General features: G+C 41.0%; 1 pseudogene; it reads right to left on the reverse strand.

The window, feature by feature from the left end:
* Positions 1–1,940: 1,940 nt before the first annotated feature.
* On the reverse strand, positions 1,941–2,726 carry LOC149244351 (ATP-dependent 6-phosphofructokinase 3 pseudogene; annotated as a pseudogene).
* Between the last annotated feature and the right edge of the window lie 22,082 nt (positions 2,727–24,808).

A 24,808-nucleotide genomic window follows, 5' to 3' on the forward strand; every position in this document is an offset into this window, starting at 1 on the left:
CCATCATGAAAATAGGGGACAAAACATCACCCATATGCTAGGGACACACCCCAACCTGATGTGGGACATCCCCAATTTTTTTTTTGAGAAAATCAAGGAACATGTCTTGAAGTAGGGGACATCCAAACTGAATTTATTATAAATGTGATGCCTTATTTAATATTATCCCACAAATTTTACAAAGTGTTTAAATTTCCTTAAAATATGGACTTATAATTATCAAGAAATATTGGTACATACCTACATTGGTGAAACTGTAAATTTGGTACTGATATAAATTTTGTTATTATTCCCAATTTACCTTCCCAAATTTTTAAATTTTGAGAAGACATAGTCCTCTCCAATTCATTACCAAATTATATATATATATTCATACCTCATTCCCAAAATGTCCTCTCATATTTACTTGGGATAAGACATGGTCCTCTCCAATTAATTACCAATTTATATATTCATCTCTCATCCCCAAAATGTCCTCTCAGATTTACTTGGGAGAAGACAAGGTCCTCTTCAATTAATTACCAATTTACATATTCATCTCTCATCCCAAAAATGTCCTCTCACATTTACTTGGGAGAAGACATGGTCCTCTCCAATTAATTACCAATTTATATATTAATCTCTCATCCCCAAAATATTTACTTGGGAGAAGACATAGTCCTCTCCAATTAATTACCTAAATTTTATATTCATATCACCTTCCCAAATGTCCTCTCATGTTTACTTGTGAGAAGAGAAGTCAAATGTAAGGATGAAGGAGAAGTTACGACATTAATGAGAGGTGGATGAGGTGGAGAAGAGAAGGGGGCATAAAAGGGGAAGGATGAGGGGAGGAAGATGGATCCTTGGTCTTGCTTTTGGTTTTGGTTTGGTTGTGGTTTTGGAGGAATTGTTTGAGAAAGAGGAGGGGAGTATTATTCATCTTGGACACACTACATCTTGTTGAACTTGGGCTGAGAGGGCTAGGGAACCTGTGGAGGTTTCCTGGGCTAGGAATTACTTCCTAGTTAATTGTGTGAAATCTTTACCCTAATCATGGTGGGAGCAGGTCCCTAGTTTTCAAGTCAGTTGTGGTTTTCAGAATTTCTTAGTTGAACAACTGGGTTTTAAGGGAAAATTATCATTCGTTTTATAAGCGGTTACTGGCTCTGCTTTTCTCTGTTTCTTTTTCTTTAGGGCTAGTCTGGGGTGGGGGGATAAATATGCCTCTATAACATGAGACAAAATCCTAGCACCATTTAGTGTGGAGGTGTTCGATGCCCAGGTCTCATGAAATAGATGACAGGGGTTGGACTTCTCTTCATATCGAAGCTCGTAGAGGTGATTTAAAGCAAGTCATTTTCCATTGTCTTTTGCATTTTGTATTTTAATTTTTTTTTTTGAGCACAGCAAAACATGCTTGGACACAACCCAAAATCCCTCGGATGAAAGAACATCTACAATTCCTATTACACAAACTATAGAAGATGAAAATCATTTTCCCGTAAAACATATATGCTACTTTCGCATTTCCAATTCTATCACATTTTATCCCATGAGAACCTGATGAACCAGGAAATTTTATAAGAGATTCCCATCTAAAAACAAAGTGATAAAACCAACCAATATTAAATTTGACTTATTGTTTTCTTTCTCAGAAAAATGGGGTTCTACAGACCAGGCAGACAACACCAGGAGATAGTACACAGGCCCAACACTGTATGCCAGCTCCCTGTAACTTAGAAAACTCTCCCAGTTGTCATTAGTTTGAATGTCTTGCCCAGATATTGGTCTCTGCTCTGAAAGAATGCCTCAAGCCCAGCCAATGAAGAAGGGACTCAACTCCAAGTATGTTGTTGCCATTTCTCTTTGAAATAATACCCAGTAGAAATAGGTAAGTGCCCACGACTCCTTCTACAAAGATACACAACTACCCCAGCAAACATAGGGTATTCGACCAGTCAGATAAACTTTGAGTTTTTAGAGAGCCATAAGCCAACATCAAGAAGTAACCAATTTCCTGAGGCATCACGTGAATCCATATTTTTCACACTCTCAGCAACAAGTTCATGTCCAGTGCCTTCAGCTACAACTATAACCATGTGTCCATTTTCCTTCAAGCGTTTTTCAACAAATTCATAAAGGCCACCTTCACCTTCAAGGTAAAATGGTGATTTTGGGATTAGACAACAATCCACATCCTGGCTTGCAAGTGTGGCATACATGGCAAGGTACCCACTGTAGCGACCCATGAACTTGACAAGGCCTATGCCATTCTTAACGCTCTCTACTTCTAACATGTGCCAGAGTGTTGAATAGCCGCGGGCGGGGATTGAACGCGGGTCTCGTGTGCCCAAGTGGGACCTTACCCCAATGGAACTTGGGCTTTACCACCAATGGCCCAATAGCCATTTATGAGCCATTGGGCTTCCTTGCAATATCGTTGTTAATATCTTTGGGGATTCCCGCAACTGCAACTTTCAAACCACGCTTCTAGATTTCCTCATAAATAACAACTGCTCCTCTTTGGGTTCTATCCCCTCCAATTATATAAACCTGATTAATGCCATGGTCTAGAATGTTGGAAACTATTTTGATGTCTCGTGACCACCCCTTGAAGTGCCAAGAATAGTGCCTCCACGTTTGTGAATATCCTTCACAGTCTTCGGTGTTAATGGAATGGTATTGCGAGCATAAAACCCTTTGTATCCTCCCTCAATCCCGATGATCTCTTGAACTCCATGCATATTATATAATCCACATATGATTTCTCGTATGACAGTATTCATCCCAGACATAATCCACCAGATGTTAAATCACGTCCGAGTAGCTGTGGCATTTTTGTCGCGATTTTATCCAGTAACCAGATGTTAGATCATGTCCAAGTAGCTGTGGCATTTTTGTCACAATTTTATCTAGTAACCAGATGTTAGATCACGTCCCAGTAGCTGTGGCATTTTGTCATGATTTTATCCAGTAACCAAATGTTAGATCATGTCAGAGTAGCTGTGGCATTTTTGTCGTGATTTTATCCAGTAACCAGATGTTAGATCATGCGATTTTATCCACCACATGTTACCACACAAGCACACACTTCATCCATTCTCGAGGACCTGCCCGACGAAAGTGAACTCCTCTTGGGTTGTTCAATCACACAACATTATCGTTTGCAACTAAATCATTAGGATTGAAAAAGTATTGCATGACAGATGAATAAGCAGGATTATCCAGCAAGGGGTTTGGATTTTAGTTTTCTAGGCGTAATAGTCTAAAAATAAATATAAAAGTATGTTCACATCATTGCTTGACAAATTATTCAATAAAATGCATCTCTTTAGAACCTTGTCATACACATTTGATCCAATAGGAGTCCTCGTTCGTGAAAAACACCCATGACTTCCTCCAAGTGTTAGGTTCATTATAAACTATGCATTTTCTGAGTTTCAATTAGTTAGAGTTGAGGATAAAGAGTTGATGCAAGCCTAGAGCTTGCCATATCCAGGAATTTTTCCCTCTGCTATATACAAATGCATCATCATCATATGCCCAAATCAATTTCAATAATTGGCAAATTCACACCCTCTCATTTGAATATGAATCTCTAACAATCTGACAAAACTTTTGTTTTGCGCAAAGACTTCTTGATTTTTCTTTTCTGTTCTTCTGTGAGACTACTTGGGAACAAAACCTTATATGTCACCAATAAGTTCCCTTTATTTGTACTCAGATGTATGCCGTTCCATGGATTTAACAGGTGTAAAATGTTTAGTTTTCAAACAATACTGCGGTGAGACTAGAGTCCGCCTTTTACTTTGGCATAATCCAGGTCCACTGATACCATCCTTCACACAATAGTCAGACAACACATCATCTGGAGATTCCAACAGTTCATTATACTTCTTAGCTAATGAACCAGGTGTTATAAAATTATCATGAGTTTTTGTTCTATCTGCTGCTTTTTCACTCCGGTTTGCATCCACAGGAGTTGAAGCATCACGTATCCGTTTCCTTAATATAGAGGGAGTATTCATAAAGCTCTTGGCAGCACTCTTCAGTATAGATTCTGGGCTCTTGTCATTGAAAGCAGATCTCCATCCCCGCGCAGAGCAGCAACAGGGACACCGCCAACGCTGAAAGCAATCTCTCGATCATTGCTCTCCTAAACCAAACCCCCGAACAAGAAATTTTGGGCATTACACAGGTGGTATCAGAGCGTTAATATTACTGAATCGCCAACACAAACGGATGATATGCTCGCTGATCATAAAGTCTTTATGATCTGATCAAAGTGGTTAAGCCCTCAACCTTAATGCGATAGCACGCTGTATATATTTTCCTTCGGTTATATATACGCTTCCAAGCAGATCGCCTTAATTAATTGTTGAAACCTGTAATCAATTTAAATCGAACAGCAGATTATCATTATGCGCATTCGATGCATATATGGCATACGTTCTGATTTCATTTAAAACAACTTTCATTCCATTTTTCAATCGACTCACATTCCATGCGCTGGGAACACAAACTCAACTACCTAGACCAATGTTGTAGGTCGATTTCCAGCTGCTTCAATGCTGTAGATCGATTTCAATGCTGTAGATCCAATGTCAACTTCTAACTGAAGGTCAGTCTCAATATTTGCTCCCACTACCAACTATTCCAGCATCGATTATTCAAAACGATTTTCCATTACTCTGTAAGATTTGACTCATTTCATGGCATTAAACTCAAGCAACGATTTCACCACCAGATTCTATAAAATGTGCATTCTCAATTTAAACTCAGTTACAGAAAATATACACCACTCTAGAAATCGAACCACACAACTCTGAGAACACTTTTCACATTAATAATAAAAATACTTACGGATATTCAACATTAACGGCCTTACAATTGCCCTGAGGCTTTCAAGCTTTGGCTGTCCAAGCTTCACTTTCTCCTCTGTATTCTATCCTATCTACCCCAATTTGCCTTTTAGGCTCATAAATTTATGCAAATTGAATTAAACCAATTTAGGTTCAAATCCCTTTAATCACTCAACAAAGTCCTCAAATATCTCAACACCCCTACAATCTAGATTTTATCCCTAAAATCTTGAAACTAAATCTAACTTAGGCTTCATCATTAATTCTTAATTATCTCAAGGCTAATTCCTCTCATGTTTTCAGTTGTTTGGAAACACTTACAAATCCTCTCAAAATCTCATAAATATTTACATAAAATTAATAATTTCTCAAAAACATGAGACCCCTTAGTTTTAATAAATACAAGGTATTTTTTCCAGAGTCTATGCTCCTGCATCAGACTCCCAAGGTAGAAAATGATCATGATCTCCAGATCATGCGTTTTAAATCTTTGTCCGCCTGGATCCCACACTTTATGCTGTCTTGCTCCACTTGCTGCACTTTCACAATCTGTCTCTGTTTTCATTTTGCTACTGCTTCTGCTGCGTCTCTTCCTTGCTGATGTTTTCCTCTGAGACATTTTCAACATGATTCTTCTGATTAATTCAATTTCCTTGTCCAATAAATCTTCAAGCTGCTGATTTTTTTCTGCCTGCTGAGCTAAGACGGCTTGCTCAGTTTTTACTTTTTCTATCTGTACTGTCACTTGCTGTCTTCTTACTTCTTTGCTTGTTTCTGTTCTGACTTGTTCAGTCTTCACTGCCACCCAATCATCCATGCCCTCTTGTTTTCTAGAACAGAAAACTTCTTCTTCCTTCATTTGACTTCTCAATTGAGTCAAATGTTCTGCAACAATACCTGCATTCACAAAACACTTGTTAGAATAAAAATCAGAAGGCATCAGTGCCTTGTCCTCCTTTGCCAGCACTTCAGTATGCTGTTCTAAATTCTCCTCCACTATCAGCACATCAGTATGCTGATTCTTTTTACCCAAAGAATCCTCTGAAGAATTCTCAAGACTGTCAACCAGTCTTTCTCCCACATCATCTGCTTCCATGATATCTTTCTGCACTCGTTCACTGTACTGAACTCTTTCTTCTGCCATTTCTCTGTCATACTCCGAATTCTTCAACAAATATTCTAGCAATGCAATTTCTTTGTGACATTGCTGAAGCATAACATCACCATCACTTACAGTCCCTGCATTCATACACAACTTGTCAGTTTGAAAACTACAAGTCTCAACAGCTTTAATCGTCGGTTCATATACCAGCTCTTCCAGCTGATCATCTTCTTCATTCACATGAACTTCCTCTTCAACAAAACCTGTAATCACATCACAACTGTCAGCTATAAAAACACAAGAGTTCACATTATCCAGCTGATCTGGATCTGCCCAATAGTTCAAGAAATCATCAATGATCTCCTCCTCTGTTTCATCAATGGAAACCTCCTCTTCCAACTCATCTGCCCTGAGTTCTTCACGTCTCAATTGTACATCCATCATCTACTTGAGCTTTCTCAGCTCTTCTGTTAACTGCATGTTTATCTGTCGATCTCTTTTCTGTTGTAGCCTCTGCCACTTCACTTTCTTTCCCTTCAGTGGAAAGATCCATCCTCTATTCTGGTTTTCCTGCTCTTGCAGCCATTCCTCTAGTACCTGCAATTGCACTTTCATTACTGCAATCTCTCTTTCTCTGACTTCTGCAGTCATCTCATTGTTGTGGCATTCCTCTGAACCACTTCTTTGATCCTCCATGATCATCTTCTCACTTGCCATGAGTTGCACTAGCCTCTGCAACAAGCTCTCCTGTCTTGCCGCCACTTACCTCACCAAGCTCTCCTCACTCAGTCTTTTGGTAAGTACTTGGTTCACTGCCTCTGGAACCTTTCGAGCACTCTCTCTGCTCTCTTCAGGCTATCTCTTCAACTCACCTTCTTCTTCAGGACACTACAATTGTCCTCCTTATTCAGCCTTTAGCTGAATGCCAGGTTCAATGCCATCGTCTTCTCTGCAACCATAATCCTCAATCATAAATTTCAAATCAAAAAAACATCTCACCTTTAAGATCTTGCACGATCTTATCTCCATTTACTTCTGCCATCCTGTTCACTACATTTGTGTAGCTTGCATATCAAATTTAAAACTCTGATCTTCATCATCATTCATCATACAGTCAAAAATACACTTCAGTTCTCATTCAGAAAATAAATATTTCAACAGAGCATTTGGCTCTGATACCAAATATGATGCAAGCCTAGAGCTTGCCATACCCAGGAATTTTTCCCTCTGCTATATACAAATGTATCATCATCATATGCCCAAATCAATTTCAATAATTGGCAAATTCACACCCTCTCATTTGAATATGAATCTCTAACAATCTGACAAAACTTTTGTTTTGCGCAAAGACTTCTTGATTTTTCTTTTCTGTTCTTCTGTGAGACTACTTGGGAACAAAACCTTATATGTCACCAATAAGTTCCCTTTATTTGTACTCAAATGTATGTTCTAAATGCCGTTCCATGGATTTAACAGGTGCAAAATGTTTAGTTTTCAAACAATACTACGGTGAGACTAGAGTCTGCCTTTTACTTTGGCATAATCCAGGTCCACTGATACCATCCTTCACACAATAGTCAGACAACACATCATCTGGAGATTCCAACAGTTCATTATACTTCTTAGCTAATGAACCAGGTGTTATAAAATTATCATGAGTTTTTGTTCTATCTGCTGCTTTTTCACTCCGGTTTGCATCCACAGGAGTTGAAGCATCACGTAACCGTTTCCTTAATATAGAGGGAGTATTCATAAAGCTCTTGGCAGCACTCTTTAGTATAGATTCTGGGCTCTTGTCATTGAAAGCAGATCCCCATCCCCGCGCAGAGCAGCAACAGGGACACCGCCAACGCTGAAAGCAATCTCTCGATCATTGCTCTCCTAAACCAAACCCCTGAACAAGAAATTTTGGGCATTACACAGGTGGTATCAGAGCGTTAATATTACTGAATCACCAACACAAACGGATGATATGCTCGCTGATCATAAAGTCTTTATGATCTGATCAGAGTGGTTAAGCCCTCAACCTTAATGCGATAGCACGTTGTATATATTTTCCTCCGGTTATATATACGCTTCCAAGCAGATCGCCTTAATTAATTGTTGAAACCTGTAATCAATTTAAATCGAACAACAGATTATCATTATGCGCATTCGATGCATATATGGCATACGTTCTGATTTCATTTAAAACAAATTTCATTCCATTTTTCAATCGACTCACATTCCATGCGCTGAGAACACAAACTCAACTACCTTGACCAATGCTGTAGATCGATTTCCAGCTGCTTCAATGCTGTAGATCGATTTCAATGTTGTAGATCCAATGTCAAATTCTAACTGAAGGTCGGTCTCAATATTTGCTCCCACTACCAACTATTCCAGCATCGATTATTCAGAACGATTTTCCATTACTCTGTAAGATTTGACTCATTTCATGGCATTAAACTCAAGCAACGATTTCACCACCAGATTCTATAAAATGTGCATTCTCAATTTAAACTCAGTTACAGAAAATATACACCACTCTAGAAATCGAACCACACAACTCTGAGAACACTTTTCACATTAATAATAAAAATACTTACGGATATTCAACATTAACGGCCTTACAATTGCCCGGAGGCTTTCAAGCTTTGGCTGTCCAAGCTTCACTTTCTCCTCTGTATTCTATCCTATCTACCCCAATTTGCCTTTCAGGCTCATAAATTTATGCAAATTGAATTAAACCAATTTAGGTTCAAATCCCTTTAATCACTCAACAAAGTCCTCAAATATCTCAACACCCCTACAATCTAGATTTTATCCCTAAAATCTTGAAACTAAATCTAACTTAGGCTTCATCATTTAATTCTTAATTATCTCAAGGCTAATTCCTCTCATGTTTTCAGTTGTTTGGAAACACTTACAAATCCTCTCAAAATCTCATAAATATTTACATAAAATTAATAATTTCTCAAAAACATGAGACCCCTTAGTTTTAATAAATACAAGGTATTTTTTCCAGAGTCTATGCTCCTGCATCAAGAGTACATAATGCAATGGCATTGACATGGTAATGGAGTTTAAATTTTTGGGATGTTAATGTTTTCCTCCTTGTAACTAGAGGAATTTGGTAAATGGTCTCATTCATACTCTAAAATATACTCATATAATATGGAGTCCAATGCATTGCACAAAACATAATTCTCTTTTCTCTCAGTAGATTTTAATACATTGAAGTTGTCAAATGTGAACAACAATAGATTGGTATGTTAGAATCACATACAATATACGACACTATTATCTTAAAAGCATGTAGCACTAGCCATTCTATATACATCAATTGGATAGTATACATCTAACAATAATGTCAATATTGAGTTGATTGAGACAGCTAGGCATCCACTTTGAAAACTAATCTAACGTTGTTGATGGAATTTAAAAAGGGCACCTAGTTATAATAATGTAAGTTAATGTTTATGTGAATGCTCAAAATGAATAAGATGGATTTAGTATGATTGTTTCGGGATATCTAAGGATATTTGAGGGTGACTAGCAGTGTGTGGTAGCACTTGCTTAGATAGCAATGGGGGAGGATTTAGTAGACCCACGGTTATCATCTCTATATTAGAAATAGTCGTTTACAAGTATAACAAAAGGAAAACTTGCATCTATCATTATGCAAAACATGTGTGAGCCGAGTAAGAATTGAGGGGGTCCTAAGTTGTGCTAATAAGTCTTATGTATCATACAGATATTTGAACAATTCAAAATGGTGAGGATGCGAAGAAATCAAGGTCAAGGAGAGTCATCACAAGGACCTCCTACAAATAACCCATTACCTTCACTAGAGTTGACTCTCATCTTGTGTTCCCTAGAAGCAATTAATGAGACCTTAAAAGGGTGCCAAACAAATGAAGTGGAAGTGGAGCACCCTCCCTCAGGGTTAGGAAATCTCGAGGGATCAAGAGACTCTGATAGAGGACCTCCAATCGAGGACATTACTAGGGAGCTCTAGAAGATTAAGCTCCCGGAGTTTGCAGGAGGTCGTGCCAGTGAACATGTAGAAGCCTGCTTAGAAGGAATGAGAAGGTGCTTCGCACTAAGGGATGACAATTCCAATTAAAAAGCTAAAATAGAAATATTCCAACTCAGAGATAGTGCTCTGAATTGGTGGGGTAACTTGGAGCATCAACTACACCTCACTCCAGACACAGTTACTTGGGAATTATTTGAGGAGAGATTCAGGAAAAAGTACCTGCCAGCATATTATGAAGAACAATAGGTAATGCATATACCATACTTAAGCATAATTTTGTGCTGCATGAAAGCTACATAGAACAGTATTTTCAGGACAGGGACTTTAAAGATGTATATTCAACTTTGAGTCAAGGCAAAAGAATAGAAGAATTGGACTATCACATGAAGGACCGACTCTTATATCATTGTGGGAAACACTGCATTCCACAAAATGAGGGAGTAAATATAATTAGGGAAGCACACACTCCTCTGATATTAGGTAACTTTTGGGTAAGTAAAACAGTTGCACAGCTGCAAAGGTTCTGCTATCGGCCGAGAATGAGTGAGACAGTTTCTAGATATGTAAAGGGACGTGCTATGTGTGCGAAAAGCAAGCCCAGCAACAGAAAACTAGGCTTGTACAATCCATTGCCAGTTCCTTCTCACCCTTGGGAAAGCATTTCCATGGATTTTGTTGGAGGACTACCTAAATCTAAGAAAGGTCATGATTATCTATATGTTGTTGTGGATAGGTTCAGCAAAATGTGTATTTTGATACCCTGTAGTAAACAGATTACAGCTGAACAAACTGCAAAATTGTTCTTTGAACATGTATGGGTTCATTTTGGATTACCCACTTCTATTGTATCTGATCGAGACACCTGATTTGTGGGGAAGTTTTGGTCAAGTTTGTGGGAACTAATGGACACCAAATTAAAGAAAAGCACAGCTTTTCATCCACAAACAGATAGCCAGATAGAAGTAGTTAACAAGATGGTGATCCAGTGACTGAGAGGATATTGCAGCAAACACCCTAAGCTTTAGGATGAACACTTGTGTTATGTGCAGCATGCTTACAATAAAGCTAAACACTCTTCTACACAGAGATCTCCTTTTGATACCTGTCTTGGTTTCATACCAAGGTCTCCTTTAGATTTTGTCTTTGGTAAAGATACCATGGTTGATAAACACAGTAATGTGGACAAGGCAACTAGGTTCATTGAACAGATCCAGGAGATCCACTAGGCAGTACAGGAACAGCTAGAAAAGAGCTAGGCCAAGTACAAGGCTAGGCACTATAAGCATCGAATGGAGCATAGTTTTCAAGTTGGAGACCAAGTCTGGCTATATATCAGCAAGGACAGGATGCAAGGTGAAGGTAAAAATCTAAAACCTATAAGGTATGGACCCTTCAGGATACTTGAGAAGATTGGTGAAAATGCTTTTCGCCTTGATCTACCAGCTTACATGCACATCTACTCAGTCGTAAACATAGATTGCTTGAGGTTGTTTGAACCTTCAATGATTGAGGACCCTGAAGAGCAGAGTCAATTACCTTCTGTTGATATCCTGCTACCTGAATATCTTAATGAATTACGGGAAGACACAGTGCTGGACAGGAAGGTAAGGACAATGCGCAGTGGACAAGTGGAATACCTTAAGATTGGGCTCAAAGGTTCGAAGCCAAGCAATGCAAAGTGGATTGAGATTGGACAAGTGAGAAAGCAATACCCTCACTTAGTCGGTGCTTGAAAACCAACTTTTTGTGGTCCAAAAGCTCTTTCAGTGGGAAGATCGTGATCCGAATTGGCTCCATCAAAGACTGGCCAAGAACTATGACTATATCAGGTCGGGACAGATCTCTAAAAATTCCAAAAATAGCGATCAAAAACACCCTAAACCAGTGGCAATGGCAGCCAACGTGGAATGACGAGGACCTTGGTCAAAGCGCGCTGACCGAGGCTGATGGAGACTGCGCAAGAGGTCAAAGTGGCCCCTGGGAGCCCCAGATTGGGAAAAGGAGGTGATTTTTGATGTGTGATACAGGGCTGAAATGGGGGAAGCCCAAGCACTTGGACGAATGGCGAACCGGAGAGCTGCGGGAAGGAAAGGCAAAAAGTGCTAATCGTACAAGGCAAGACCCGCGCTCTGGAAACCGGCAGTATTGATCGGGGCACCCTCAAACGGTAAACAGTTTTGGGGAGAGCGGAGCGATCCCACATAAAGATCGACGCGTGGCGGCAAAGGTGAGAGAAAACCACCGTTGATCATGCATTATTGGTCGAGCAAGTTAACCGCACGGGACGTGCATATGACGTTGGCTCTAGGGGAGCCCAGATCAGACGGCTGAAATTGCGCCCGATGGAGGAAGCGAAATCGACAGGGAATTAAGCCATGTTCTAAAGGGATTTGGAATCTGTTTTAACACCACGGTGGAGGAAGAACGCATCCACGACGTAACTGAAGAAACAAACCGACGAACAGGCTGGCGCTGTTCAGATGAGGACACGTGGCCACTCCTTGAGCATTCATGCTGACGCCGAATAGGAACTCCAAGCATAGCTGCAGAAGGTGAATTGATAGAGGCAGAAGAGGAACCGAACAGGCATGGAAACGAATGGCTAAAAGCCATGAATAGAGACAGAATACACAGTCAAGTCGAGAGTGAAGTTCGAGAGATGAAGGAAAAAGACCAGAATCCCGAGAGGAGGACGGAATACACAGAGAAGAAGGTAGTAAAGCAAGAGAAAAGCAGGACGAGACAGAGGGCCGAGTTGACGCAGCGGCAGCATCGAGCACCACCGAGCTTGAGAGATTCGAGCCACCCCATAGAGGGATCTGTCCGGGCTGAGCACCACGTTGGGCTCTTACCACTGTAGACCAAAAGGTCACAGAGCTGGTGGGAAGAAGAGACTGTGTACTCCAGTGGCTTGGGCAATCCAAGAACCACCCTGCCATGCAAAACCTACTTCAAGAGAACTCACATTGAGCCCCTGCACTGTAATTCTTTGTTTAAAGACACAATAAAACAAGGCCACCATTGAGAGCTGGACCGGAGACGTAGCCTGGAGAATAGGGTGAACTCCTTATTAAAATTGCTTGTGTCTTTGTGGTTTCTTACTGTATTTCTCTGTTGTCTTTCCATTTAAATGTCTATGTATTGGCAATCTGATTGATCCGTTGCTTAAATAACACAGAACACACACACTGGCACATGAGTCTGTAATACCTTTTGTTTAATAAAACTTCAACTGATGTCACTCATAGGGTGATTATCAGATCAGCACAGCCCTCTACACCCCTCGAAGTCAAAGAGCAGTGCAACCACGCCATTCAATTGGGGTTGGAAGCAATAGAGCGCACAATACATGATTTCATGGCTTGTTAGATCAATCACTCTTCACCCTCACTTCATTGCAGGAAGACCCAATGCTACAACGTTTAGAGACAGAAGCGCGGGAGTTGCAGCAGGCCTATGACAATGTCTGGGGGATCGCACAGATGATTGCCCTTACTCAGCGACTAGCCAAGATGAGGGAGGCCCAAGCTCTAAAGGAACAGGTGGACGCCGCATGCTAGAAAGAAGCAGTGCTTAAAGCATGCATCCAGCCTTGGCTCGAGGAATCATTCACGGTCACTGCCACGATCGAGGGAAAGCTGGCTCAAATGCAGGGTACATATGCGCTAAGGTAAGAAGGTGCCCTTGACAACGATGCATCGGAGATTCACGCACAATTGATACAATGGACAGCGGAATAATGTGTGGCAGGCGTAAGCAAAGCCCAGAAGTTGTTGGATGGACTCCGCGCAAAGATCACCGCACCAGCTGAGTGACTCGGGACAAGTCATGATGATTGTGTTGGGGGCCTGTTGGGTAGCAGATCCCCCCATAGCATGTTTTTGGGGCTTGAAGCCCGAGGTTTTGGTTAATGTAATGTAAAGACCCCGCAAAATGCAGGCGTGGAGTGCGAGAGTCTAGGGTTGTCTGCCCTAAAATAATTTAAAATAGAATGTGTCAGCCTACCCATGGTCCGCGGACCATGTGATTGTATAAATAAAGAGAGGCTCTAAGTGTAAAAGGGAAGTCTTAGCTTTGAGAAGTAATATTGGTTTTTGAATGAGGAATTCGCTCTGAGTCTATAAGTCCGAGTCTTGGGTTGTAGTAGTAGTAAGAGGCTCTGTAACTAAGTGCGTAGAGGCCTGGTAGAGTCCGCAGTTGTGTGCGCAGACCCCCGCAGCTGGGTGCACATGGCGGAGTTGGGATTGTACTTGGATAGAGAATTAATAAAAGATAAGTTGATTCTGAGATACTGTGTTTTTATACTCTTGTTATGTTTATGCATCTCTTTACGGTTTTATGATTGCGCACACTTGCTATGAATATTGAATGATTAATAAGAATATTTGGTATATGCAATTAAGTTAAGATCTATACTAATAACACAGTAAGGATAAAGGATCTAGACAACACCTCTTCGCGCTCTTTATAGAGCTGCGCAAAATCAGTCACACAAGCTGCGAAGGATGGACGGCTGCATGGAGTAGTGCAAGCGCACAGGATCGGTTCGTGAACTTTCCAAACTTCATCAAGACATCCCTAGGGTGCAGAAACTTGGTTCCAGCACCCTCCCATAATACCTTGAGTGAGAGCTCAATCTGCGCTCCGCGGACTGTTTCCGAAAGGGTCGGTAGTTTCGGGATTTGTCTGGCTAAATCACTTTTGAACCTGGGTCAGGCCCCAACAAGCCAACAAGTGTAATGGCATGGAGTGTTTTCACCTTCCCTGTAAGACTATTGCAGATCTTTTTTCCTTTTTTTTCTGATGATCACATATTAGGCTACTTCGTGAGAGGACATCATCATTGGTTAGTCTTAACCAAAGTAAACCATCAGATTATCCTTGGGAAACCAATGATTGTCTGAAGGATTTATACAAAAGCATGGGAGACTAGTGGAGCATACCATCATAATAATGGTCGATTCCCTGGTACAAATCCATTGGGAACATAACTCCAAGGGGTCTCGTGGGCTTCTCCTAAAAATAATCCACAGTGTACATTAATGTCGTGTCACCTAACTTTGATAGTGACCGATTTTCGTGGGATTTTTTGACAAAAATATCCACATTGTAAATATATTTTCCATAGGATTTGGAATAATATTTACTTTGTAAAAAAAAATATTTTTTGAGATTTGGAGCACTTCTCCAACTTTTGGTGTGATTTGATCCACCTCTCGGAATCTCAGTACAATTGTCTTTTGGTATGATTTGATCCATATCTCGGAATATCAGTACGATTGTCTGATGTTTGTCCCCTTCTCATCCTATAAAAAGAGAGAAGTAAGGCTCACTAGGGCATTTGGAGTTAGAGAGTATGAGAGCTAGAGTCTTGTTGTTTGAAGTCTCAGATAATATTCCTCCTCTGCATCTACAAACGACTATGTTCGATCTGCCTGCATCACAAAGAAAGTCTCTTTTAGAGTCGAGTTTTAAAAGCCTGCATATATGGGACTAACAACCCTAGTGAGAACCTAAAGTGGCTAAACATTAAGTTAGAATATGTGTTTGTTTCATAAAGTTCAAAGACAGAGTCTGCAAGGGTCCAGGTAGCCTCTGGAATGCATCTTAATTTGAGGTGTTACACTAAAATTTGTCACCATGACTATTTGCAGTCAGTGTGGCTCCATCAATAGTCATACTGTCCTCCTTGGCAAGTCTTATACCTCTGCTCCTCATGTCAAACTCCAAGAAAGAGAGAAAAGTCCTTAAAATCAATATAACTCTGGTTACGCAGTTTCTCTTACCCTTACCTGCGTGTACGCACCTCAAGTTCATAACACTTGCGTACTTGTACGCTCTGTCTGTAAAGGGGTGGGTGCGTACTCCTGTAAAGGTCAAAAGGCGCAAGTTTTACTTCAAAAAACTTACTTGTGGTCGATTCTAGAGCATTCTAGAAGATGGTTTGACGTGGATTGAGCGCCTCCAGATGGTTCATGCATCCCAATGAAAGAGGAACTTATCCCATCAAGAGGGGAGCTATCCCATTGAAAGAGGGGCTTATCCCATTGATGGTGGACCTGATTAACTTCCTCTAAAGCACTATAAATACAAGCATTGGGCCAGAGGGAGGAGAGGTTGAAAGCTGAACATTCCTAAGGGTAGATGCTGCTGAAATTAGGACTCCCTTTTAGAGCTTGAGAGGAGAGATTCCAATCCTTTCTTAGCTTCATTTGGAAGTGGGTGAGCTGATCAAAGTAAAGGAGAACTCTTGCTGGACCCTGGGAGGGACCTGCACAACACCAAGGCACTGGTTGTAATGGTTTCTTTTGTTTCCAATTAATACAACTAAGTTCATTTTTCTCAACAAGTTGTTATATATAATTTGTTTCATAAACTCCTTGGTCTTTATGATGAATATGTTTTATTATATGAGTTATTCAGGTGCTATGTAATTGTTTGCTTGTTAGTGAATGCAAGCTTCAAGGAGAAGGAGCTCATCTGGATCGAAGAGGTTTGGCTGTTGCAAACAAGCGTTGGACTAGAGGTAAGCCTTAAACACCTGGTTGCTTTTATTTTAAATGCATATTTAGGGAAAGATAGTGCTTGATTGTTTTGTTTGTCACTAGAAAGCCTTAGCTTCTAGGGAGGTCGGTTTTGTCCGCAAAATTGACTCTTTCCGCATGACAAAATGGCGACTCCGCTAGGGAATCCATGGATTTGATTGATACTTTGATTTGAGAAAATCTGATTTCTTTCTAGTTTTTGACTGATTGACTGTGAATTTGGGTGGAATAGCTTAGGGTTAAGTTAGTTTTTATTTTTCTTGATTTTGAGAGCAGTACGCACCCTCTGCATTAAGAACAGTGCGTACCTGTACGCACTTCTGCTTTGTACACAGAGCGTGGCCGCACCTGTGCAAACAGGCCGCCTGCGTACCCTGTCAAAAGCTTAGAAAATTTCCATTTTTTCCTTTTTTACCTATTAGATTTTGTTTATAGCTTGTTTTTGCTGCCCAGATCCACTGTTTACCTGTCAAAAGTTTTCATCTAAGCTTGCTTCATTAGCATCAAGGGTTTTAGTGAAGTTCATAGAAATTCTAGCCCTAGGTTTGATTTTTGCATTGGTCTTGTAGTGACTTTGGCTTTAGAAGTTGTAAAAACCTTGGATCTCCCTGGTCTTTTCAGTCTTCTTAGGAGTGGGACCTTTTGTAAAATCCACCTTTGTGAGAAACCTACCTTTGTGTTGTCTCTTTGCGGAATTTCGAGAAGGCTTGTTGGTTAAGCTGTGAATTTCATTCTTAAGAAAAAGAACAAAAACTTTTTATTTTGTTTTTGACTAGTTTATGATTCTGCATGAATTAGTCCTTGGTTGGCTTGTAACTGAGTAAAACATCCTGGAATTATATTTTGTAGGCTTTTACCTCATTAAATTTGCTTTTAGGTGAATTTCTCTTAGATTTTCATAGATCTTAAACTTGATTTGATTTTCATAGATCTTAGAATTGTTTTCATTTTTATAAGATCTTAAAATTGATTTTTGTTAAGTAGGTTTAAATGCTTTGTTAAAATAGGAAAAAACCAAAATCTCTTTTGAGGAAAGTTTGTTTTAGTAGCGTTTGAAGTCTTTGAAAAGAGAAAAGAAGTTTTCGTGAAATAATTAGTGGTCATGTGTTGTGTGCTTTGGAAAAGATAAAGAGATTGTTTCTTTGATTTTCATTGCGAAGAAAGTTGTCTTTATAAATTTTGCATTCTCTAACTCTCTTAACTAGGAAATTCATTGAAAAGGAAAGATTGTTTTGTTTCATCCTAGGTGCATCTTTTTAGTGGATTTGAGTCGAGTCTACACACCATCAGTTTCATCTCCGCTACCTTTTGTGCTAAAGAAAAGCCATAAAAATTAACGCTTAAAGTAAAATCAACTTAGTAACTTTTTATTTACTAGGGCTCTGAAACACCAATATAGATCAGGCTAGTGTCTTGGAGTAGGAGAGTAATTAACTCTCCAAGATAGTAAAACCAAACAAGTAGCTTATCTTGTGGTAGGATAAATCCAACTGTTTCATTTATACTCTGGGAAAGCTCCTCTTAAAGGAGAAGCACGAGATCGTGTCCGAACCAGTGAGGGAATCCATCCTCCTTCATTGGGAACGACGCCAGATACACACGTACTACAAACGGTAAACCTCAGATTAACCATTTTCGAGGAGCCTGGGGTCACTTGTCGGTAAACCTTGGATTATTGTCAAGGAGCCGGCAAGGGGATTGAGCTTGTTACTCTACCCTTGCGTGCTATTGGATCGTAGACTGTTCCCCCAGGTATATTTGTTGTTGTTGGTGACCTTAGTGAATATTATCTTTAGGATTCTTCCTGTTAGCGCTTGAAATTTCACCTTAGGCTGAGAAAGGTAAACCTCAAGGCAACATCAAACCGCTTCGCCTCGTAGCTAGCCCTACGGGGCGGGAGAGGGCTCTCTCCGGTCTATCTCGGTGAGATCTTCAATGGATGAGATGACCAATAGGGTAACACTGATTTTAGGCTAGTAAACTGATCAAAAAGGTTGATTTGGGGTTTTTAGGGTTTTCGGTGGCAAATTGAGGGGATGGCAATTTTGGGTGCGGGGATTGGACACAGTTTCTGCAGGGGGTTCTTTGGGGCAAGGTAGGAGACAGTATTGATGCCTTTGATTGAGGTGGATGGTCAGGAATGACAGGTGAGGAGCTAAGGAGAGCAAACAATAACTTTGAATTCTCCTTAAACAGTAGAAAACATTGAAATTAAACAAACTTAAAAGCAGAGCATGACAGTCATGAATTCTTAATTTAACACTTCGTTTGCTTAATGTGCAGAAGGAAAAGAAAGGAAATGTTTCACATAACACACTTACAAGTACATAGAGAAACACACCATCAATACATGTAACCACAAGAATCCCAAAAAGGACTGCAAAACCCTGGTCTTCCTTAGCCAAAAATTGCAGAGATACAGTGAATAATACAATGATAGTTTCTCCCTCAAGAGTCCAACCATGAAAATGAGCAAGAAAGTACATAATATAGATCATCTAACCTCTTTCTCTGCCTCCATGGGTCGAGCTCACTATCCTAGGAGCTATTTCAACCACTTCTAAACTAAGCACTACAAACTAGGCAGTCAAAACAACTTGCCTCTATAAGCTAGGAAACCAATTCATTCATTTAATTTTCACCTTTTTCATGAATGAATCTTCTAGAAGAGGTACATAAGAGTAAAATTGTCATAAAAGTACATTAATTACATCAAAGAGGATAAAAATCCACCCCAAAAAGTCAAACAGGGTCAAACTGCGTTTTTCTGAGCTGTACACTGAAATTTGGAGAAGTTTGCCTGACGGGTCGCGCGCCTTTGGGACCACGTTTGGGGCACTTCCAGGTGGCCAAATTGAGCAAGAGTAGACTTGTTGGAAAGGTCTGTGAGTCTACTTTCCAACCCAACTAGAATTTCTGAATTTGGTGGTCATTTGCCCCTCCAAACTTGCAATCTCCCAAGACTGCTTTCTGTGTCTCAAAAATGTGGCAGAAAGTCGTTTTTTGCTTGTTTTTGGACTTTCTGGAGGCCCAAAACTTCATAAAATCTCTAGTCCATGGATGATCATATGTAAATTCTCATGAAAAATCTGGAAATGCTGAGTTTTTGCAAAATGGAGCTGCCAGGATGAAGGGTCGCGCGGGGGGTGAGACCCGTTAATGGAGAAAACCTGTAAATGCCTGAAAAAAACCAAAATTTACCCAAAATGCTCATAATTTCTTGGGATTTGTGCTGTGTCTAGGCTATTTAGTGCCTTGGTCCTTCAGTGAAGCTTCAGCCAAGATGTGGAGGGGATCGGGCCTCTTTCTCCTTTTTTGTGCCTTGGCCAACCGCCTTTGATCTAGCAATTGAAATTTTGACATTTCTCTAAAACCATGACACCTGTGCAAAAAGTGAAGGAGGTTTTTCTTCTTTGGAATGTTATGGACAAAAACCTCTCTCAGTTTTCCAAAATTCATCTTTTATTGCTCTAGAACATCATTTGAGTGTGACTTGTCCCGATGTGTGAAACAAGGAATTTTGTCGAAATGGAGCGACATGAAGGGGATAGGGGGCTTCTAAATTCTTGGGGAAATTTTTGGGAGTGGGGAGGGATGTTAGGAAGTAGGGGAAAGTGGAATCTCAGAGATTGAGCGAGGGGAAGGGGTCCAAAAGGGCAAAACACAGGCCAAACCTAGAAAATTGCCAGGTTGTAGCTAGAAACTAGGGTTTGTGCAAAAATGAGGAATTTGGCGGATCTAAGGGATGGGAAGTGTTTGATAAGGTACTTTAAGGATAGGGGAAGGTGTATGAACATCAGGATACAAGTTTTGCCGATGATTTGACCGTCCAAGAGAAATTTCCTTCAAAACCCTAGGAGAGGGAAATGACCTTGCCTGGGCGCAACTGAAGCATGAACAAGGTGTAAAATGACTCATTAGACACTGACATGATAATGACAACCCTATGAATGATGATAGAATCAGCTGAATAGTGACATAGATTGGCATTTGGACAACTTTAGAAGGAGTGAAAGCAAACCCTAGACCTAATGCCTAGTGACCAAATTTTGCTTGAAAACTCTTTGAAATGACAAAATTTGACCTTGACACTTCAAATTCACTTTGTAAGAGCACGTTTGATCACTGCAGGAAGGCTGGAAAGACTGACCCTAACACTTCCTAAGGTGATGGTGGAGGGAAGATCCCACTGTACCTGGAGCAGACGTCGGCTAGACTCACTTGGAGTTTCTGGGGGGTTCACTTCACTCGAGACGGTTAAAGTGGAGGAACTTGGTCCAGTCTATTCATTAAGCAGGTTGCCGGGGTAACTGTTCCACCCACCACTTCTGTACTGAATTTGGCGATGTTGGATTTCATCACCAACTAGTGTTTTCGGTCCGGAAGGTTACTGTTTGTGTGTGGTTTGACGCCCTAGATTCTTTAGGCGTGTGATTCGAATTTGTTTGGTTCTTTAGAGACTTTAGGCAGTTTGCTTCAAGATTTTACTTTGTTTGCGTGTGCAGTAGTTAAAAGTTTTTAGCTGTGGCTGAATTACCAAGACAGTCCCGTAGACTTCGGGGCCAGTCTCCTGAGGTTGTAACAGTGGCTGATTTGTTGAGGAAGTCCCGTAGACTTCGGGGCCAACCTCCTGAAGACGTCCCGGGCCATTACGAAGGTTTGAAAGTCCTTGTAACTCCTAGTGGCAGTAAAGTAGGGTCACCTGAAGAAGGAGAGTCTTCGTTGGTTGTTCATCCTGATTACCAAACTTTAGAAACAGGTTATAATCCTGAAGCTGTTTCAGTTTCCGAACTTGCTGGTAGTTTTTCATCTACTAGTGATATAGGTGAAGAACCCGAGATATCTGAACCTGTTACTCCAACATCGAGGTTAGTCTCCCAACTTCTAGTGCTCCTAATTCACCTAGGGTAGAAAGAGTCATCACCGAAAATCTTCCTTCTGGTTTGATAGCTATTGAAGAGCTTGCTCCGGAAGAAGAAATAGGCATCCCTATCCCTGAAGATCAACCTACTATTGATCTAAGGGAGCGTGAATCCATTTTTTATAGTCCACCTAGAAGTACTACTTGGTATCTTTCTTTAACTAATTATTTGGACAACTCAGTGTCAAGTTTTTCACCACCTCGTGTTTCTTATCCACCTAGGGGTATTTATTCTCCCGTAAATATGTCAGGTCAGTCGTCCATGTTTACTCAATCGCCTAAATCTTTTTTGTACGGCGGTCCTTCTGTTCCTGCTGGGTATCAGTCTCTGTCTGGTACTTTTTCGGGAGCGTCTCCTCAACCCATTGAACAAAGGATGTTCACTGGAAGCAATGGTGCAAAGCCGTTGAGTGTAGAAGACATTCTTATGATGTCAGGTTCTATTCCCGCTTCTCAAACTCAAGGTGGCCAGTTACCGCCTGAGGGGCAACCTCAAGGACAGTATGTGCCTACGGTACATTACATTCCTCAAGGTCAACCCTAGACTCAATATGTACCCCAAGGTCAACCCCAGTATCAATTTATACCTCAAGATCAACCCCAGTATCAGTACATGCCTCAAGGGTATCTACCCCAAGGTTAGTGCTCGAGTCAAGGTTTCCAACCACCCCAAGGTCAATCTTATGTTCAAGGTACGGGAAATGTACCTTTCACTTATCAATCCTATCCTCAACCCGGTTATGGATCTCAATATCCTCAACCTGTTATGGGTCAATACCCCGGAATAAACATAGTGTGGGATCCATCGCAAGTTCAACAGGTGTTGCAGCCAAGTGTATAGTTGTCATCTCAAACTGGACAACCCTTAGTTTCTAGTTCACCCCAGCAACCAGTCCAGTCTAATATTCAAACTTCTGTACCTTCGGTAGTTTCTCAGTCTGGGCCTATTTCGCCTCGTACTCCATCTCAAACGACTGCTACAACTACCGCAACATCTGTTCCATCTACCGCACTTACTTCTGGAGTATCGACAGCTCCGGTTTCTATTGTCCCTGTAACTACTCCTCAGACATCTTTACCTTCGTCTGGATCCACGATTCAAACTACGGTTCAGATGCCTATAGGACAACCTGGTTTAAGTACGGTTGTCACAAGTCAACCACAATTCACTTATCAACCGTACTAGGGTCAGTACCAACTCAGTCCTGCTGTCCACTAGCCAGTTTACCAGTATCAACCGTATCCTAGGTACACTTATCAACAACCACAACAACCCCAGTACGGTCCGGTTAATCCTGGTTTTCCAAGAGGATACAATATCCCGAACGCGATTCCTATTCCTAGTTATCCTGGATATCCTCCTCCTGGGGCTGGTATAGTGACCCAGAGTTTTAGGGATCCTAATCGGCAGCTACCGTTTATCGCAACTTTGGATTTACTAGACTTGTCGCGCCTAACGAACAATCCAATTAATTATCTTCCGTTTTGGCCGCCAATGCCGAATAAGTTTCCCAGTGACATTCCCAAGTTCGAGGGTAAGCCTGGAGAGGACTCGTCGAATCATGTGATGACTTACCACCTCTGGTGTGCCTCTAATTCCATCTCGGATGATTCGATCTGCTTACGTCTTTTCCAGCGCACTCTCATTGATCTCGCGGCCAAGTGGTACATTGAGTTACCACGGGCCTCTTTTTATAATTTTAGCCAGTTAGCTACCTCGTTATTAACTCATTTTCAGTTGCCGGTCAGATATGATAATGGCACGGAGTTACTAACTTCATTAAAACAATCGACGTCCACTTATATTTCCGATCATATCCATGAATGGAGACGTCGAAGGCGGTTAGTGAAAGTTTTTATCCCGGACCAGATCTTAGCTGAATGGTTTGTTAAATCATTGTTACCGAAGATTACTGAAGATGTAGCTAAGGCCAGAGTAGCTACTGAGGAGCAAGTGATTGCTCAAGCGTAGTACCTTGACTTAGTTTATACTCAGTCGGGTACGTTACAAGAAAAGATCCCAGATCTTCCTAAGTCAAATCAAATCGTTGCTGCTCCTTCGGGGTCTCATGCTGCTGATGGCATGATTGGTACGGTGAACACTAAAAGCAAGAAGAAGTATTCCAAGAATTCTTCTCCTATTATAATCTTACCAGACTCCCCGACAGGAGATTCTTCTGCTGATCTCTCTGCTGATATTCACGTTGTAGAGTCTTCTACGGCGAAATCAAAATCCGGTGGGAAGAAGAAAGGTAAGAAGAAGAATAAAGCAGACAAAACTCCAAAGGAGAAAACTGAAAAGGCGGAATCCAATGATGAAAAGCGCAAGCCTCGTTATCCATGTCTCATTTGTGAAGAAGAACACTTTACAAGAGACTGCCCTCATCGAGCAGAGGTTGCGAAGATCGTCAAGGGTTCCCAAATTCCTGCTGTCTTGAAGGATCCATTTCCAAAAGATAGCAAAATGATAGGTTCTTCCTCGAGTGCCACTGAAGAACCCATATTGATGATGTCCCATGTGAGGATTGCGACTCGATCGCAAGATTATGGTAGTAAAATTCCTGTTGATGGCAAAGAAGCAAAATCTTCTCATTCTAATCCATCAACCTCAGCTCCCGGTTCCGATCCACTACAGATCGAGAAGCCTAACCCAGACTTAGTAATCAAACCGCCCGCCAAAGGTGTACTTCGAAGGTCTGCTTTCAATCCACATGTGAGAGCGGCCCAGAATTACAACATTGTTGAGGACTTAGCTGTTTCACCCTCAGCAATGTCGGCTTTGGAAGTGCTGCAATCGTGCCCAGCACAACGCAAATTACTTTTGTCGGCTATAGGAGCTGTTGATGTTCAGGACCCGAACCTAATAATCTTTGATCTAGAAAATAGTACACCGCGTTTACCTCATCAAATGGCTTTCCAGATCCCAGTGATAGTAAAAAACAGGCCTATTCATCGGACTGTAATTGATGAGGGAGCTTCCACGTGTATTATGTCGATGCAGTGTTGGAGATCGCTTGGTTCTCCTTCACTAAATCAATCCCCGACAATTCTTAAGGCCTTTGATGGCCGTGGGTTCCGTCCTTTTGGCATTCTACAGGATTTGCCTATAGGGGTTGAAGGAAAAACCGTTAGTCTAGATGTGGAGGTGGTTGATGCCCCTCTAGACTACAACCTTCTCTTGGGTCGAAGTTGGACTTACGCTATGACAACGGTCGTTTCATCGGTCTTCCGAGTAATAAAGTTCCCACATAATGGAAAGATCATAACCATAGACTAGCTGGCTTACTTTTCATCCGACCCAACCTCTTCAGAGCGTATCCAGCATGTCGGTAAAACGACTATCCCATATAAGGATGTTGGCGTAGGATTAGTTAA

Source organism: Pinus tabuliformis, chromosome 8, assembly GCF_031772625.1.
Source record: "Pinus tabuliformis cultivar Carrire ecotype Pingquan chromosome 8, CPIR1, whole genome shotgun sequence".
NCBI lineage: Eukaryota > Viridiplantae > Streptophyta > Pinopsida > Pinales > Pinaceae > Pinus > Pinus tabuliformis.